Genomic DNA, 17,727 nt, shown 5'->3' with positions numbered 1-17,727 from the left:
TTTAATGTTGCATGATAAGGTGCGGCCATCTTGGCAGGTGATTCAGGTCTCATAGTTGAGTTTGATAGCTTTATTAGGTCATTAAATTTGTCTCCAGGATATTGAAATTTGATTGTTTTGTTTGAAAATTTTCTTTCTAATATATTTAGAAATGTAATTGAGTGTCAATTTTTTTCTAACAAGTTTTTACCACTTAATTCAGTTTGTACTCAGCTTGGCATTATTTTTTTACAATGAGCATCAATGATTGAAATAAAGGTCATTTTATAAATAAATATCTGGAAAAAATTGATCCCTCTGAAACATTAAAAACATCAAAATTACATGAAAATTGCAGACTCGGTTTGATTGAGCACCGGCATGATCGTAACTCAATTCTCAACACTAAAGGTACTCACTGGACTCAATGATCCTGAAGGACCATAGTCCTCAGTATCTTTAAATAGAAACATTTCTGTTTCACAGATAATTCTTGTATTTCTGTATATAATTAATATTTCTTGTAAATGAACTGTTAATTATTGACAAATTAGCATCAGTACATTGTTGGTTATCCATGGTATATATTCTATACATTGTTAAACATGTACAAAACCAACAATGGCACAAGTAGGTAATATAAACATCTACAATAAACAATGTTTTGATAATTGTTGATGAATCAACATCAAAGATATAATCATCAGCAATAATAAATAATATTTTTGTTAATGAACCATTACAATCATATTGGTAAATAATTGCAGATAAATTTACATTAATGATATTGAGGTTTTGCTGAATTAGTCATTTTCGTTGTTGCAGATTTATCAACAGTTTTTTAGCATTTTGCTTATCACCGATATAATGTCTTTTAAACTTCTTATTATGTATTATTAATAACTGATGGATCAACAATAATAATAGAATAACAATTGTTATTTGCTTACCAATTAACATCAATTATATAATTTTTATCAGTTGCTAATGAATCGTAAGCAATTATGTTTTGCCAAATGCTAATGAACCATCAGCAATTGTATGACATTTTGCCAATAATTATTGCTTATTAATCAGATTCATTGACAGAAGGGCACCTGAGGTCTTAATCCAACAGTCAAGCTGGAAAGTTGCTGTAGGACCTAACCTTTTGTTGGTGTGACATAAAACCCAACAAAACTAAAAGACAATATTATGTTGCTAATTGCTGTTGAATCATCAGCAGTAATGTGATATTTTTTGGCTTTTGCTGATAAATCATCAGAAACAACATGGCGTTTAGTTTATTGCTGACAGAGTTACATCATCGGTATATTTTGCCAGATGCTAATGAATCAGCTTCATTGACATAATGTGTTGCTAATTACTGATCAATCATTAGCTTTAAAAACACATTTTGCAAATTACTGACATATCAGCATCTTTGAAATACTATTTTGATAATTGCTGATAATCGTCATTCCTCAGCAATAATATGATAAATCATCAGCAATAATATGATTAAATCATCAGCAACAATATGATTAACCATCAGCAATAATATTACATTTTGCTTATTGCTGACAGATCAGCATCATTGGTACAATATTATGCATATTGCTGATTGATCATCAGCAATAATAATGATTTAATCATTAGCAATAATATGATTAATCATCAACAATAATATGATTAATCATCAGCAGTAATATCACATTTTGCTAATTGCTGACAAATCAACATTTTTGATACAGTATATATTTTGCTAATTGCTGATTAATCATCAGCAATAATATAAGTAATCATCAGCAATAATGTTATTAATCATCATCAATGATATAACATTTTGCTAATTGCTGACAGATCAGCATCATTGATGTAATATTTTGATAATTGCTGATTTATCATCGGCAATAATACAGTTAATCAGCAATAATATGATTAATCATCAGCAATAATATTATCAATCATCAGCAGTTATATCACATTTTACTGACAAATCAATATTTTTCATAAAATATTTTACTTATTGCTGATTAATCATCAGCAATAACCTCTCATTTTGTTTATTATCATTGATATAATATTTTATTTATTTATTTCTAATAAATCATCAGGCATATCATGTAATGTTTTGTGAATAGGAGATGAATCATCTGTTATATATAACATTATGATTTTGTTGTTGCTAATGTTAACAATATTTGATAAGTAAAATGAAGTAATAATGTTGTTTTGATAACAAAGGATCAAAACAAATAATTTATATTTTTGTCTATGTGTTGTTTACTTAATTAAAAAAAAACATATTATTGTATTGATAAATATCAACAAACTTATTTTGTGCTGATTAATTTTCAGTAATTAAAAGAAATAAATGAATGGCATTGGTCAGTTGGTAAACCTAATTGTGTTTAAAAGTTTAATTAGTGCTAATATCTTAGAATGTTATTATTTCTAAAATACTGTGATTTAACGGCCAGAGGAATGTTATAATAGCTTGAATTAGAATAAGGGTAACTTGCAACATTACTTACAGATAAAATGACAAAAAGCACTAGAACTTGTAGAAATCTGTACTAATTTAAACACCTTTATTTTAAAAACCATAAAAATTTGTAAGTCTTTTTATAATTGTTTATTAAAAATTGTGTCGTGGCGACAAGTTATATTGTAATATTGAGATTTATCTGTTCGTATAATAAGAAAACATCATGTTTATGCTTCCAAATCTTGAGGTGTTAAATCTAAAACTTTGTACATTATTAAATAAAAATCTGTGACCTTCTTTTTCATTTTTGTCCTATTTTTATATAAGAATGTCAAAACTGATATATCCATTGATGTATGGGTCTAATATTGATGATTTATACCACTCCTGGTGTCGTCAGAATAACATTATAGAAAACAAATTAGTACCATAGATACATATTTCATTTTGAGATTCATTTAATGCAGGCTTTCTTAGCTCGTAATTTATATGCTCCTGTCATAATCTGGGTGTGATATTGCACACATAAATCACTCTACAAGGCCTGGGTTTTTTCTTACGATGTCAACAAAAATTAAAGTAGGTAAATCATTTCAACAGTAAATACAGGTTCCATGCTTTAATTAGAATCTGTGAATTAGGCAAAGTGTCATGGCGATTCTTTACAAGACACACTTTACTTAGATAAACTTTTTAAACTTCACAATCTATACAGTACAGGTTAAATAATTTTCAGAAATTTTTCCAATTACTCAAAATCAAATTTAAGTTGTTTATGTCATAACAAGTCATTTCGAGAAAGATTAGAAATAATTTCTTAATAAAATTAGGGTGGTTTTCAGAATTTTAAGTAAAAATATATGAAATTGTCTTTATTGTAACATAATTATTTGTTTATTAAAGAATAGTAGTTAAAGTAAGTAGAAATAAGTATATACTGGACATGAGTCCTCAGATTTAAGACCAGTAAAAAATTGAATTGTTATTCTAAGGATTGATTAAATTTTAATTATTTTTATTAAAAAAAAAACACATTATGTAGTAGACTCATTTGAGCTGTATTTCCTGCATATAGAAAATTTGACTTAGAAGGTCAAGGTCATTCAGGGGTCAAGTTAATATTTTAATATTGAAAATTTCAAGAGAACCTGTCGTCCATAGGTACATGTATAAAGAAGTTATTCTTGTCAAGATATAAATTGTCTGATGACAGACAAACAGACAGACAAACAGATAGACAAACAAGACAAAAACAAAATGGTGTCAGATCTGTTAATCAATTTGTCAACTTATAAAAAACAACACTCAAAAAAAAATATTTTTATGGGGCAGATAATTATGACCATACTTATTATAGTGTTATCTGATTTGTCTCCCTTTTGTTATACAGTATTACAATGTTATTTTCTTCCTTTCTTCCACAGGAATTCCAAAATTATGATAGATTTCCTTTACTGAACCAAAGACAGACAAAGTGAGCTGAAAATATTCCATGAATCATAAATAAATGACAGAAATTTGGGATGGTAATAGATGCGTAAAGGGTGCCATGGTAAAAATTATATGACGATGAATAAAATTGTCTATTTCACCTTTATATTCCTGAAAATCATTTTTGTTCATTTTGACTGGCACAAGTCATTTTTCATTCAATAATTAAGATAAAGCTGACGGTTTTGGAGCCTTAGAAATTTCTCAAATCACATTTATAAAGCTTCAGTGTTTGGCAGAATCGTGATAGATGTTTCATTTAATACATCTGTCAAAGTTTCTGAGGCAACATAAGATGCAGAACTCAGCGTAAAAAAATGCCTCCAGCATGACCTAACCTTAATATCGTTTGCCAAATGTATTCTTTTTCATGGTGATGTAATTACATTTATTTTACATTTTTCAAATTTGTCAGAAAATAATAATGTTTTCTACTCCAAATACTGATATTTTGATGTGTTATGATATAACAGTAGTGTTAGCTTTAAATTTATAAGTAAGTTTAAATGTGTACTTCTTATGTATATACCAATAATATATAAAACAGGCTGTGAAGGTATTTACAGTGATAATTTCTAGTTATAACATTTTGAGTGTTTGAATTAGTTCACTTTAAGTGGAACACTTCATAAGAGGCTATTTATGAGCACTTTTAAATATCAATTACTATATTTGTAGTTTCAGGTATGAATAGCTCTTTTTTGGGTGCATTCTTAGCTAGACTCCCAAGACAAAATATTGAGCTATCTGGCATGGATGCTTAGGTGTAACACATTGTTTAGGTCTTCATCAGGCATTACACTTGTCTCAATCATGATTTAAGGTCACAGTCCAAGACCCATAACTGTAGCATGCATTTTGACCAATTCATGAACTAAGGAAATTCCTGGTTATTTTTTATGTGCAAGATCTACAAAACAAATATTTAATAGTTCTCTATTACTTCTAAATACCTGATGAAAATTCCAAGTATAAATAACTCAATAGGATTGTAGCAATAGAAAATTTGAGTTTTAGTTTTTAGTTGACTTTAGTTAGTTCCCCTGATAAAGAGAAAAGATTATTTGCCTTACTTTTAATACAAGATAAATGAAAGTCAATTACTCAGGGCTTTCTTTAAACAAGAAGCAATCCTATCCTATCAATATATATAGAGACAATATTTGTGGAAAAAGTCATTAATTTGAAAAAGCAATAATATGATACTATCTAATTACATTTAAACAAAGTGCCTATGTTTTTTAGCTATAAATTCTAGACAGTAAGCTATGTAATAGCTATATAATATAAAATGTTCTGTTAGAAACATAAGGTGCCTATAATGTAGCATCAGACATAGGATATGGTAAAATTGGCTGGAAGCACGAATAACTAATGCAAGCTAACTGCATGTTTCAATTTTAATATGAAATACTTCAGTGACCTTCAAATACATGTTGACCTTCAAATACATGTAATAGCCAATTGACTTGAAACATAACATAATATAACAAGTGGCAAGTCAGTCACTGAAAATTTAATTTTTAAAGCCATTTTAAAGTGAGGGACTCTGATTTGAACCACTTTTCTACAAAAGTGACTTTGCTACAAAAGTTGCTTTGAAATTTTGTTTCTTATATATCATTTTAAAGAATTGTTGAGGTTGCTGTAATTTTGGTGGTAAAGTCCTTGCCAGTCTGTACCATCACCTTGTCAGTCAAACATGTGACATAAAATGTCGACATGTTTCAGCTTAGTTCACTGAAAGTACCAACATTTCTCATTCCTGGCCATAATAGTCAGTATTGTTGAGAAGTTTTGTCTGTGTTTTTGTCTTGAAAAATGACCTGTCTCTTTTAAATAATGGTCATTTTGTACGAACATGATAGAAGTCAAGGTAATATAATGTGAGAATATAATATTATACTTTAATTAAAATGTAGCATTGCTTATTCTTTTTTTTTTTGCAAAGTCAATTCATTGTCAACAGCATTTCGAATTGCAAGGGGAAAATGATTCCACCATTATAATATGCACTTAGAAGAAGCTTTGAATTAGGAAGGTCCTTGGCATTTAGTGTACACTAATTAAAAGTGGTTATTTGATGGCTAAATGTAAGAATTATTTATTTAATTGGTTTTACACCAATTTTAACACATGTTTGGTCATATCTGGTGGGTCAGTCCATCTTACTGGCTTTCCTGGATAATTAACCAGTAATAACCAATTTCCCTCCTGGATAACTAATCGGTAATTACCAATTCTCTCCTGGATAACTAACCAGTAATTACCAATTTCTCTCCTGGAAAACTAATAAGTAATTACCATTTTCTCTCCTGGATAATTAACCAGTAATTACCAATATCTCTGCAAGTGACTGACTGCTTATCATTATAATTTATTGATAAGCTTAAAACAAGTCTGTCATGTGGGATTTGTAGTTGATCAGTTGCAAAGAAATTGGTAATTACTGGCCAGTTATCCAGGAGAATTGGTAAGGGTCCTTACCTGGATCAGCTGCAGGGATATGACCTAAAGATGTGCTAAAATTGGCATAAAAACCAAAAAAAGAAAGAAACCAATAGTGGTTTTTATAAAAAGTTTTTCCATTTTAAATTTGAAAACTGAACAGTTGACAGTTTAGAGCCTGGTCTGATGATGTAAATGTCCAGGTTGGCCTTACTATATTGATGGCATGGGCGGGCATTAAACAATATCACCAGTTGTGTTCATCAAACCGTTTACAATCCTAAAACTTTGAAGAGTTGATGCTCCCTCAATTGATATATAAACTGTAGGGTGAAAGTTACAGCATTAAACAAGTCTGTTATATTTTGAAACCAATAAATAATGCTGAGAGCTGAACATTTGTTGATTTTGGGGTACCCCCATGAGAAATATATGTCTAGTTCATATGCAAATGAGATAGAAATATATGTCTTATATTATTGTATATTATTTCACTTTTTTTTATCGGATGATTGTTTTATATGATTAGATTGTTGAGTCTCAATAGGAAAAAAAGGTTTTAGTTATAACTTGTTCAATTGTTTCATATTATATAGATACAAATGTATCTACAGATGTTTGTGCCATACATTGCCCATCCCCATTTTAATCTCAAAACATTTTTATACCCCCGCACAACAAAGTTGTAAGGGGGGTATACTGGAATCAGCTTGTCCGTCCGTCCGTCCGGCTGTCCGGCCGTCCGTCGGTTTTTTCTTGTCCGCCCAATAACTTAAGATTCCTTTGACCCTTAGTCTTCATATTTGGCATGGAGGTTAGTCATGATTAGTAGATGACCCCTATTGATTTTGAGGTCACTAGGTCAAAGGTCAAGGTCACAGGGGCCTTGACTTCAAAAAGCTTGTCCGCCCAATAACTTAAGATTCCTTTGACCTACAGTCGTCATATTTGGCATGGAGGTTAGTCATGATTAGTAGATGACCCCTATTGATTTTGAGGTCACCAGGTCAAAGGTCAAGGTCACAGGGGCCGTCCGCCCAATAACTTAAGATTCCTTTGACCCACAGTCTTCATATTTGGCATGGAGGTAAGTCGTGATTAGTAAATGACCCCTTTTTGATTTTGAGGTCACCAGGTCAAAGGTCAAGGTCACAGGGGCCTTGACTTCAAAAAAGCTTGTCCGCCCAATAACTTAAGATTCCTTTGACCCATAGTCTTCATATTTGGCATAGAGGTTAGTCATGATTAGTAGATGACCCCTATTGACTTTGAGGTCACCAGGTCAAAGGTCAAGGTCACAGGGGCCTTGACTTCAAAAAGCTTGTCCGACCAATAACTTAAGATTCCTTTGACCCACAGTCTTCATATTTGGCATGGAAGCTAGTCATGATAAGTAGATGACCTCTATTGACTTTGAGGTCACCAGGTCAAAGGTCAAGGTCACAGGGGCCTTGACTTCAAAAAGCTTGTCCGCCCAATAACTTAAGATTCCTTTGACCCACAGTCTTCATATTTGGCATGGAGCTTAGTCATGATTAGTAGATAACCCCTATTGACTTTGAGGTCACCAGGTCAAAGGTCAAGGTCACAGGGGCCTTGACTTCAAAAAGCTTGTCCGCCCTATAACTTAAGATTCCTTTGACCCACAGTCTTCATATTTGGCATGGAGGTTAGTCATGATTAGTAGATGACCCCTATTGATTTTGAGGTCACCAGGTCAAAGGTCAAGGTCACAGGGGCCTTGACTTCAAAAAGCTTGTCCGCCCAATAACTTAAGATTCCTATGACCCTTAGTCTTCATATTTAGAATGGAGGTTAGTCATGATTAGTAGATGACCCCTTTTGATTTTGAGGTCACTGGATCAAAGGTCAAGGTCATAGGGACTTTGACTTCAAAAAGTTTGTCCACCCATTAACTTAAGATTCCTTTAACCCACAGTCTTCATATTTGGCATGGATGTTGATCATGACTATAAGGTGACCCCTATTGATTTTGAGGTCTCTGGGTCAAAGGTCAAGGTCACAGGGACCTTGACAAAAAAAAGCTTTTCTTCTCAATTGCTAAAGAATGTCGTGTCCGCAATGTATTGATTTTGACATTTTCACATTTGAAGCATGTAGAATACATAACTTAGCAATGCACTGGCTTAGTAACCTCAGATTTGGCAGGGAGGTTGTCCTTGAGCTCTAAATGGCCACTGTTGATTCTGACAAAGTGGTATGCGGGGGTATTCACGCCATCATAGTGGCAGTTCTAGTTTCTTCTGTTAAATATATACAATTAAACTTTTTTTTTTAGAAGAAATGTTTAGATTATACTTTATTGAACTTGAAAATTAATGATTATGATTTCTATGTTATAAAACTTAAGATTTGTTACTGTTCACAAAGGGAAATAAACAAAATGTTACCTTAAGAATAGCAAGATCACTTGTCTTTAAACTAGAGTTTTACAACAATATATCTTCAAATTTCAGCATTGACAGTAACAGAGGAGATGAAATAAAAAAAAATATGTTCACCCACTTTTCTGCATTTAAATCCACATAGATTTTAGACAAGTCAAACTTCTCTGTGAAATATTTAAATGGAATCAAGATTTCTTAGAAAATTTTAAGTATGTTTTATGTTGTCTCCCTCTCTGGGCTTAATTTAACGCTAATTGATGCATGTGACAAGATGTGTCAATGGCACCAAATCTTTACATGATGGATCAGCAATTAACTGATAAGCCCTTTAAATGGAGGAGAAGTGAGAAATTGCTTATTTCAAAACAGAAAAAACTTGATAAATGCTTTGACTGCTCTCTCACTTTTTTTGCCTCATTTTTTTGGGAAGTGATATTCAATATATCAATAAAGATAGCATGTTTAGATAGAAAATTTTCTTTTGGAGTGATATTAAAATACACCAATAAAGATAACATTTTAGATTTATTGTGTTTTTAGTGATATGATGTATTATGTATGAATTTAGAAGTATATTATGATAAGAAATTTAAGTTTATATCAGTATTTTATGATGATTATGAACATTTTGTTTTATGATGATGATATGATAGTACATGAATTTTAAATAATAAAGTTCTGGAAATAGACTACGCCCTCTTGAAAGGGAAAGTTTCATTATATCTGGTGATAAGGTAAAATAGAAAAACATCTAACTGACTGACCAGTGTGGCACTTGTTTAGAAAGATATGCTGTTATATTCAAGTTTCAAGTTTATTTTAAGGTATGTTTGGGATTGAACTTGGGACTCCTGAAGTTCTAATATATAACTAGTCTTCAAGCCAGCAGGTCACCTGCCTACATTGACCTTGACCTTGCAAATATTGTACAACATGTACCAAGCAAGTCCAACACACATTAATGTAGCAATAGTAACTTACAATGCCACTGCTATCTCATGGTATTGTTTCAGGTAATAAAATATGTTTTAATGTTGGAAAAAGTAGTGCAGCATTAAAATACTAATGTATTGGGTCTTCTTGACAAAAGATTTAGGTCATGATATTAAAATTGCTTGATATTTAAAGTTTGATTTCTACTATGGTGGCATTTAATGATTCATGTAATTAAGTTATCATGACAGTTTAAATGAAGGTTAGTGCATATTCTTACACATGTATCTTCCAATCAATGTTAGAGACAAAGTCCTTATACACCAGCTGGAAACTTAACAACATAAGTGTATGATAAAAATGTTGACCTTGATGAGGTAATTCCTAGACTATAGAATATTGTCTCATCTAGATGACATCACTAATTAAGATGGCATCATTATTGCTGAATGGGATTACTTTTGCTGATGGCATAAATACTGCATATAGGGCTTTGTGATAACCTTGAAATTGAGTACCAACATGAAGGTGGTCTATATTTTTTCTCCTCCCACCCTAGGCTGTAAGAACAAAGAACGCTCATTGATTTCTTACCTGTCTGAACTTATCTTGGAATATTGATGGATTACAATGACATTATGTGTCACTCTTTCTTTAGTCTGTGCCTGTAACCTGATAGAACATTTTGACAGATCAGAAATTAAAAGCTTGTCAAACATGGCCTGCAGACTTGCTTTGTCTGGCATTAAAATTTGATTGACAAACTCTATTATAATACTTCAAGCTATCTTTTGTTTATATTTAAAAAACAAAAAAACAAAAAAAAAGAACAACAACAAGGAAACTTAAATATTTTTTGAAATTTCCAAATGATCTGGACTTTTATTTTCTATATATCAATTGATTTATTTTCAGGAAATGTCAGAACAATATGTTCTGACATTTTTAAGTGAGTGAGTGAGTATGAGTATGTAGTAAGGAAGGAAAGGGAAAGAAAGGGAAGGGAAGCAAATGGCAAAGGGAATGGAAGGACAGGGAAGGGAAGGAAAGGGGAGGAGAGGGGTGGGGGGCACTGAAGAGCTGGGCACTGGGCATTAAGGAAGGAAATTTAGACTTCAAATTTGGATTCCCAATCTTCCATGTAGGCCTCTAAGAAAAACATTCTTAAAAAAGATACTACTGTACAACAGGTAAGCAATGTGATACAATGTACAGGGAAATTGTCAGAATTTGAAATGTATTTATATATTTCTAACAGTGTGGCCTTATTCATTTCTTTCAATATCATTTACTTAATAACATACTTTGGTCCATTTGCTTGTTTCCTAATTTATCATATTATGTGCAGTATTGCACAGATTCTGCTTAATTATTGCACAATATCTGTGTTATTTTCAAATACCTGCTTTAGGGATATACACAGTTTTTATGTATTTGTCGAGTTAAACATTAAGTGACGGAAAGCTGCTTTATCTGTACCTCAGTACTTTGATTATCTAAAGGGACTTGCAGTACTTTGATTATTTAAAGGGACTGCAGTACTTTGATTATTTAAAGGGACTGCTGGCAATATCAGGTGTTGAGAGGACTAAAGTGATGTGCAGGCTTGGCTTGATTTTAGTAGCATAAAGCCTTGCAATTCATCAAAGTATTTATTGCCCTTTTAAGTTAAGTGTCCAATAATAAGGTTTCAACAAATTCAAGAAAATGGCTTATTCTAGTGCAGTCATCTTATTATTTGAAAGACTTGCTGTGATATACTAATGTATTGCTGGATTTATCTCTTTTCACATTAGATGTATGTAAATAGAACCCATACAAATAAGATAAATGAGAAATGTGTGAGCAAAAGTGAAAGACAAATGTTGACAATCAATCAAAAAGAAAAGGGGGATTGGGAACCGGTCTTGATCTGAGTCTACCTATCAATCTCTGTCAGCCGGGACTCAGCAACTATATCCCAACATGCATTGTGGTGATTTAGAACATATTTATCACACTTTTTTGTTTTTGTAATAGCTTTTTTGTCTTAGAAACAATATTGTCTTACTTTGTCACTTTCAAACATTACTAAAACTTTAGATGGAACAACACATTAGGAGAAGGCAAAGTTTTGTATGGTGGATGAATAGGGCCATTAATCTAGTTTGTCTGTTCTTGGACATGTTAGGAGATGGCAAAGTTTTGTATGGTGGCTATATATGGCCATTACTCTAGTTTGTCTGTTCTTGAACATGTTAGATGATGATGAAGTTATGTATGGTGGATGAATAGGGCCATTTCTTTAGTCTGTCTGTTCTTGAACATGTTAGGATATGAGGAAGTTTTGTATGGTGGATGAACGGGCCATTACTTTAGTTTATCTGTTTTTGAACTTGTTATGAGATGGCAAAGTTTTGTATGGTGGATGAACAGGACCATAACTCTATTTTGTCTGTTTTTGGAAACATTAGGGAATGGTGAAGTTTTGTATGGTGGCTGAATGGAGCCATTACTCTAGTTTGTCTGTTCTTGAACATATTAGATATTTTATGTAAAATTATTGAAGTAGAGCAATGCTAAATTTATTCTCTGAATGCCAGCAACTTGAGAAATGTGGCATCAATATACAGACAACTTAAATTAGCAGTGGACAATTCCACATTCATAGCAATAGAAGTCCATTCATTATCAGAAAGGGGTGTGGTAAATAGAAAAGTAAAGGGCAATAACTCAAGCTGAGTCTTGTTAACTTCTTGTACTGAATGAAAATTAGAAATGCTGTTATTAGAGGATGCATTTTTCCACTATATAAATAGTAACATCAAGTGGCAATGGACATTTTTCAATCAGCTTTTTTTTACAGTAGTTAAATCAGGTAAAAAAATACGCATAAGGAATAAATTACTACGGACAGTAAATAAGTACTCCATATTTAAAATAAACAACAACAACAACAAAAAACAAAGAAAAAAACAAATAAAAAAAAAAAATCCCCCCACTCCCTCAAGAAATTCTGATTTCCCATATGTTTCATGATATATCAAATATAACTAAACAAGACTGATACTGTATGAGCAGGAACAGAGAATATTGACTGAAATCTTTTGATTGATTGGTTTCATACAGTGAAAGATTCTAGGGACATCTTAATTGTCTTTTCAGAATTTTTTTTCTGTAAAAACGAATGTTCAATTTGTCATCAGATGGAAGGGAAAGATGAGGAGTCAGAATGTTGGTGCCAGAATAACGGATGCTCTCTCCATCTGATTTGTTGATGTAATGTATCTTGTGAAAATGATGACAATTTTCTTCCCGAGGATTAAAAATCGAGACATATTCCATTGATGGGTTGAAAAATTTAAGAATTTGAGTATGAAATTGATATAGTTAGACAGTTTTATCATGGGAGAATGAAAACTCAGGAGGCAGACAGTATTATGTGCTCTATAATCAGAAGACTTAGAGTGCATTCATAATAAGATATTTTTTACTTACATGTACATTATTTTAATTTAACCTTAGTTATAAATAAAAATTAACAACATATTTTACATCAATAGATATTGAAGATTTAAATGATGCAAATATACAGGTTTTTAAGAAAATGTAGTTCATACTCGTATCACTATAAAATAGAAAAACTCCAAAAAACAATGTAATAAAAATATAAAGTAGTTCCATAAATTAATAAAGTAAAAAGTAGTTCCATAAATCAATACATAAAAAGCAGTTCCATAAATCAATAAATCTTCATAAAGGTAAATGCTTGTCAGGTAAGAAATAAGATTCTGTAAATTAATAAAGCTGCAGATTAAAGAAACATATAAAGGTAAATTCTCATTAAGTCATGAAGGTTTTTATATACAAAAGATTAACCAGACCTGAAATTAGAGAGGGAAGAAGAAAATGAAGTAAAAAAAAAAAGTGGTAATAACTCACAAAGAGCTCCAGAAACTTTTGCGATTTATCTTGTATATTTTTTGTAGGCTTTTTCCAATTACATAATCATATTTTATTTGCAAATAGCTGTTTTATCACAACCATTTGGCAGACTGGTTCCAATATATTTTCATTACTGTTATTAATTTATGACACTTGGAATGGTAACCGTCAGTGATGAACAGTTGCCTGTCGACAGACATTTTTGACAGTTTTTGGCAACAAGTTGATTTATGTCACTGTTGATAACAATAATCATACACCTTATTGTATGAGCAATGTAGACACAATATTCAAAAATTCCAAACTTTCTGTCTTTTATTGCTTTGGTATCTAATATAAATGTATAAATGTTTTCTCAATTGTTTTAGTTAATTTTTTTTTTGGCCCCGACTTAGAGCCAGGGCATACATAGGTTTTCCCATGTTGGTCCCTCTCGCTTTTAGTCTGTAGACTTTACTGTGGAATCTGAGAGCATTCATGTTCTATAAACATATTTCTAGTTTACTAAACATTTCATTTTGTCTTGAATTAATATAATAAATTACTAACCTATTGTTTACACACAGTATTAAATATGAAATAGCTTAAATTTTCATTCAAATCTTACATTTGTATACTGTATTAGAATTTGTTATAAAGGGAGATAATCTAAAGAATTGTCTTCCCTGGCATTTGTCAGAAATTACTCTTTGCTCAGTCTTACTGTAAAATATCCATGTCACATTCAGAAGTTACCCCCACTTGTAAATGTTATCATTAATTCTAGACACTGTTGTTTCTTGATCTTTAATGCCATGTATTTATACTGAGGTACAGCCTTTCTAAAACTTTTGAGACTCTCCACATACAGGTATTTATGTGTTAAATCAGGACAGTAAAGATTCATGAATATTATATAACAATGCTTTTTTTCCCTTATAATGTATTATATCTGTGTTTAAACATGATTCACTGTGACCATATCCCTCCATTTTGTCTTTTCAACATCAATTTTCCAGCCAATGATTTGATCAAGAAATGCCATATAAAATCCTGTGCTTACCATTTATTTGTTCTTATTGATTGATTGAATGCCTGATTCAGCTAATTTCAGACCTTCCTTTGACTCGAAATCATTTGTTTTCCAGTTGAGGTACTCAGAATGGCTTAAACCAGTGATAAATTTTGGGTTCTTGTCAGACAGAGAATTAAGTTTATGAGTTTTTCTAGGCAGAAAGTTGTTGAGGTATCAATCATGGTAAATCTATCAAAAGTTCCACTTATTGAGTTTGTTTAAGGGAGATTATTGGAAATAAAAATCGACACTGAATGAGAATAAAAAATTGAAGCAGAATGACATCTCACAAGGTAAGATTGTTTTCTAAATCCAATATAAATATTTAGGCAATGTTGTTTTTTTCAACGGCAGATAATGAAAGTTTTATATTTATACAGGTAAAAAGTTTAATTTGCCATTTTGGGTTTGTTTTTGCAAGTGATCAAATTCCGTAAACATTTTACCTTACTTATTGTTTCTCTTATTGAAATAATACTGTAAGTGAACATTGTTGATCTGTCAGCCTATACCATTTTCTATTCCTGCAGTTCTTTAAATTTTCTTTAATTATTTTCTACATTGGGTCAAACTGTTGAATTAATGCTTAAAATTAAACATTTCTATATGGCTGCTCAGAAGCTACAAAACTGACTTGTGTTATTTTTTAAAATATGCAAATTCATTCTATTTGCTTATGGAATATTGGAAAATTTGGCATGGATCTAAAAATATACTTTTATAGCATTCTTGAGTTGTTCCTTTTACTTAAATTTGATGTATTTTCAACTTTGTTTACTTTTTTCTGCCCTCCATAAACACTTGGCGCTTTATTCTAGACTGTATCCACACATGACTGTAGCTGTACTCAAGGCTAGGAAATAAATATTGGAAGGATATTCCAGTCCAGACAAGGAAAAAGTTGCACACAACACCCTGTCCTAGATCATTATTGTAATCCTGAAAGATTTATTATAATTCTCTTGTCAAATACTGCCTAATGTTTTCCCTGATCAACCCATAACTCAATGTCAGCCAGGAGACAGTCTGGTTCCAATAAAAATGATCCGAATCCCTCAGGAGACTGGATGCTTCTTTGGTTGCTATGGTGGCATCATTCACTGATGCCATCAATGTCAATCAACTGCTTGTCAAGAATAAAACTTCTGTAGAAACTGAAGAAATATGTGAGGAAGGTTAACTATGTGAAAGTAATTTTCTGTAGAAATCTTTTGTAATTTTCATTATTGACTACCACATAAAACACAATCTGGTTTTGTTAAGAGTTGATACATGATGAATATTTGTTGTAGCAGAGATACAACAGAATTGGAGTAATGTCCATTAAGGTAAATATAGAAGCAATTTAGCTTCTCTTTATAACATTTTATGAGTTATAAGAAATGATTTATTGGTGTGTAAGATGATATTTTGATATGTCCTTTCATGTTAATCATTATTAGAAGCTGATAATAAGATGTTTATTAGGGCTAATATTGAAGATATATTTGTTCATAGCTGTCTATAAAAGTATAGATTTTATTTTTAATAAATCCAGAAAAAAAACAACAACAATTTCATACTTGATTAAAAGCTGTGTTTACTTAAATAGTATTGTATATTTGTTATACTCTATTTTAATTAATTTGTATCAGTGAAAAATCTATACATATTATTTTCAGTTTTGTGCCAAATTAACTACCCTATGTGCATGGGCTTATTCTTATTTATAGTTAAGGAAATTCAAATGGGGGACTCACTCCAGAAGACTATCAGTTATTTTATTTTGATACAGAAATTTCATTATTCAGGGCAGAAACAAATGGTTCTTTTATGTGCATAGTGTATCACTCTTGAAGACAAAGAGTAATATTGTTAGCTCGACTTTTTCGAAGACAAAAAGAGCTATTTTACATACAGTTATGTTGGTGTTGCTGTTGCCGTACAAAATCTTTAACATTGGTCATGATTTTTTCATTTCTCAAGGATTGCCTTTATATTTGGACACAACAACCCTTTGGACAAGACTTTTAAGTTGCCTAGACTGAACTAAACCTTCACTCATAAATGACCCATACCTTCAAGGTCAAATATTTGAATTTTTCTTGAATTAAGCCATATTTGGCTATAATTTTGTTATTCATAAATAGATTGTCTTTGACATATCAAATCCTTAGGACAAGACATTTATGTAGATCAAATTCATTATGACCTGTACTCATCAATGATCTTGACCTTGAAGGCCAAATTATTGAATTTTGCTTATTTTTTCTATAATGGGCTAGAAAATTGTCATTTATGAATGAATTGTCTTCAAACTTGGTTAAAATAATATGGATTTCTCTTCAAACTTTGGTATTACAATCTATGGGCCAAGACATAAAAGAAGATTAAATTGACCTTGACCTTAATTTGATGTTGACACTAAAAATCAAATTATTGAATTTCACAACAAGTGGCCATATCTTTCTCATTAATATTTAGATTTGATTTATACTCTGGCAAAAGAACACTTACGGTATAACAAATTTGACAGGTAAAGTCTTTGACCTTTATGTGACATAAACTGTCAAGGTCAAATATTGAATTTAGCTTCGATTTATGAATTTGATTTATACTTGGCCAAAACAACAATAAAATTTCACAAAAAACAGTTTAGTGACAAAATCACCCTTGTTTTTTTTATTTAAAAAGATAAACTGTTTAAGAAAATCAAACACATAAAATCTGATCTAGTCTAGACTGAAGTCCTACAGATCATTTATTCTCTAAAAGGAAGTACCTGGCGATATTTTTCCATGAAATGCAGGAAATACTTTCATTAGACATTTGCGGCTTATAATGAGGAACGGGGATTGAGGATCGAGGACAAGTTATATAAAGGGATATTCTCAAAATTATCGAACAATGTAATAAACGCAGTTTTTAGCTCGACTTTTCTATGAAAAGGGGAGCTATCCTACTCACCCCGGCGTCGGCGTCGGCGTCGGCGTTAGCGTTGGCGTCACACCTTGGTTAAGTTTTTCGTACCACCCCACTTT

General features: G+C 31.4%; 1 protein-coding gene across 2 annotated transcripts in view; it reads left to right on the top strand.

Moving 5' to 3' along the window:
- Window positions 1-17,727, top strand: part of LOC132746438 (teashirt homolog 2-like) — a 113,155-nt gene that overhangs the window by 34,056 nt on the left and 61,372 nt on the right. The window contains exon 1 of one of the 2 annotated variants that reach the window (XM_060735582.1): window positions 15,870-16,035. The exons of the other annotated variant lie outside the window; for it this stretch is intronic. The gene's annotated coding sequence lies outside the window, so the exon portion shown is untranslated. Of the gene's footprint in view, window positions 1-15,869; window positions 16,036-17,727 lie in introns of those variants that run through there. 2 annotated transcript variants of the gene reach the window in all.

Source organism: Ruditapes philippinarum, unplaced genomic scaffold, assembly GCF_026571515.1.
Source record: "Ruditapes philippinarum isolate M1 unplaced genomic scaffold, ASM2657151v2 ctg623_1_1_1_1, whole genome shotgun sequence".
Taxonomy (NCBI): Eukaryota; Metazoa; Mollusca; class Bivalvia; order Venerida; family Veneridae; genus Ruditapes; species Ruditapes philippinarum.
This window is presented reverse-complemented; position numbering and strand designations above follow the sequence as displayed.